The sequence below is a fragment of the Dryas octopetala genome, chromosome 9 (genome assembly GCF_963921425.1).
Source record: "Dryas octopetala chromosome 9, drDryOcto1.1, whole genome shotgun sequence".
Taxonomy (NCBI): Eukaryota; Viridiplantae; Streptophyta; class Magnoliopsida; order Rosales; family Rosaceae; genus Dryas; species Dryas octopetala.
Window position 1 is genome coordinate 4955794 of NC_141374.1, and position 2716 is coordinate 4958509.

The 2716-nt window shown below is 32.1% G+C and overlaps 1 long non-coding RNA gene across 1 annotated transcript; it reads left to right on the top strand.

The window, feature by feature from the left end:
- Window positions 1-2716, top strand: LOC147273341 (uncharacterized). The gene is made up of 5 exons (XR_015119663.1): window positions 1-117; window positions 194-271; window positions 353-448; window positions 872-942; window positions 2470-2716. It is a non-coding gene; the product is annotated as an uncharacterized LOC147273341 (long non-coding RNA).

The following is a 2716-nucleotide window of genomic DNA, read 5'->3' on the forward strand; positions in this document are numbered from 1 at the left end:
GTTTGTTTCTTGCCTATGTATCTTGATTTATAAATTAACTTTTCGTAGGCCATACTGATTAAAGATGCTATGGTTTTGTCAAAGATACATCAGACGTATAAAGTTGGCTATTTAAAGGTTTGGTTGCTTTTATATTTAAATTTTTTGTTTATCCCATTTATTTGGTGGTAATTCTCACTCTGCATTATTTTAGAATGTTGTTTTGGCTAGAGTATTGGACAAGGCCACAGTTGCAAATCTCAATTCCATTATTCATGTAAACAATGCTATCGTAAGAAGTTACAGCTCAATCTTTAGACATATTGCGCTCTATGTTATGTTAATTATGCCTAATTTTCCTATTATGTTGTAGGTTGTTTCTTTGCTAAAGGACGACGGTACCTTTATTCAGGAATTGTTTGGTAGGTTAAGGTCACCATCCACCTCTGCATAATCTAAAAAGAATTTGGTAATTGTTGATTTCCATAACTGCTCTTTAATTGTCTTTCTGAGCCATGGTATTGGTGCAATGGAGAGTACATGAATATGTAATTGATCTTTTAGATTGTGTAACCCCTCTTCTGTTTCTCTTGCTTTTCTTTTTCTTCCCACAAATTAATCAGAAATGAAATAAAAGGATTAATATATGTTAATAACAATTGGTAAAAGAACTGTCTTGTTCAATTGTTTACATTGTTACTTTTTTAATTCCATTTCCTGTACTTTTTTCCGAATAAAAGTAGTAATAAGGATTTTGATATTTGATAAGCAATATGATAGTTATCTTGGTAGTGTTAGTAGCATTACAATTTTTGGTTGCAGTTCTTTGATTAATTTCCTTGATCTACCTTAACATTGGTCATGCTTATCCTTATTTCCCTCTACAATGTAGGTGTATTTCTTGCATGAGTTTTGTAGTTTAAGCAAGAAAATGCAGATGGCTCAGCAGCTCCGGCTATTTAGGTATGCAATTCTTGAAGTTATATTTCTTATGTACCACTATGTTTTGTAGCTCTCTGTTTTTTTTTTTTAAGAACTTTTGGGCTGGCTGCTTATTTTTCTGATGGGTACTTCTAGTTTTTTGTCTTATATAATGTCTTTGTTTCTAAGAGGGATCACACTAAATTTCTGTAGGGATCTCATGAATGAAGGAGTCTTTGACATTGTAACTGATACTTTGCAGAGTCAAGACAAAAAACTTGTATTAACTAGGTAATCAACACCTTTAAGTATCTGTCTTCTGTACTGAGTCTATTTGTACAATCAGCAATGGTGATGGGTAATCAAGACCTTTTAGCATCTAGTTAGATATTATGCTTTAGGAAAAAGTCCAAGTATTTTGAGGTTTAGCCATTTATCTGGTCTCAAATTGTTGTCACCCCCAATCACTTTTTTTTTTTTAATGGGTATGGCCATTTATATTTATATGTGCTTCTTTCTTCTTTTTATAGTTAGTTTTTGTATTTCCTTCTCCCCTAGTTTCTTTTATGATTGAAATCCCTTCAACTGCATATTATGTTCTCTCATGTTCTCTCAATTTGTACTGCTTTTTGTCACATGGACTAAAAACCAGTCATGATGTGGTGTTGGTGTTGCCCAATTAACTAATCGATTAATTACTATAAGTATATTCGTTATCTCTAGTTGCTTGTGTCTTTTCATGTGATTAATGAAAATTAAAGGCATGTTGCAAAGCCTACGGGTTTGAAAAAGTGTAAGTGGCATAGGCATGTTGTTATTGTTATTTGTGGGATATGAGTGACTGGTTTTTCCAAGTTGCTTTTGGAATTTGTTTCGATCATCATCTTGAAGTTTTCAAATACATGTACATACAATTGTGTAAATGATTTTAGGACTACATGTTAGATTATACATAGCCCCTGCAGGGTCAGATAAGAGAATTGAATGCTCATATTGCAACACCTTTTCATATCAATATATAATGCATGATGTTATAACCAATTGAAACCTGACAGCAACTTAATTCTCTTTTTGCATGTCTATGTTTTTAACCTATCCTTGTGTTTCTTGTGATATTGTCATCAACTGAAATTGTGGGAATAATATTAGACTACTAAAGATAAGTTTTATCATTTAAAATCATGTGGTTTGAGGCTGTAGAATCCTTCACTCAAACTTTAGATTTGGAGGATGAGCAATGCTCCCAAATCTTAAGCTTGAGTGAATGATGAAACTGTATCAAACTACAACTCTAAAACACTTGATATTTTTTTTGCTTGAACCTCTGTATGTCTAGTATTGTTCCATCAATTTTCAGAGCAATTGGAGTTGTAGTTATGTTTCTAAAAATTTGAGAGTGTGCGCTGCTCCAGTAAACCTATTTCTTGGCAGTCAACAATGTAACAGTCTTCTCCTTTTTCAACAATATACCTTCCAGTATACTTTAACCTATCAGTATATTTTTCAAGTTTTATCAATGATTTTGTGATTAAATTTAAGAATTAATATATGTTCCTTTGATGTTTTCAGTGGTCCAATATGAAGACCAAGCGAAGCTAATACAACACAACTTTAAGATGTGAATGATTCTACTCCACTAGCTAGATGAAGTTGTCAACTTTTGTATCTTCAAATTAGTACCATCAGTAATACCTTAGTAATTCTTTATGTATTTCCTTAACTATAGAACTACTTGTTGGATATTATATTGTAATCCCTTTTTGGGTACTTTGAATGTTATTGGTGCTTAAAATATGAAATATATGGGAATGAAAGA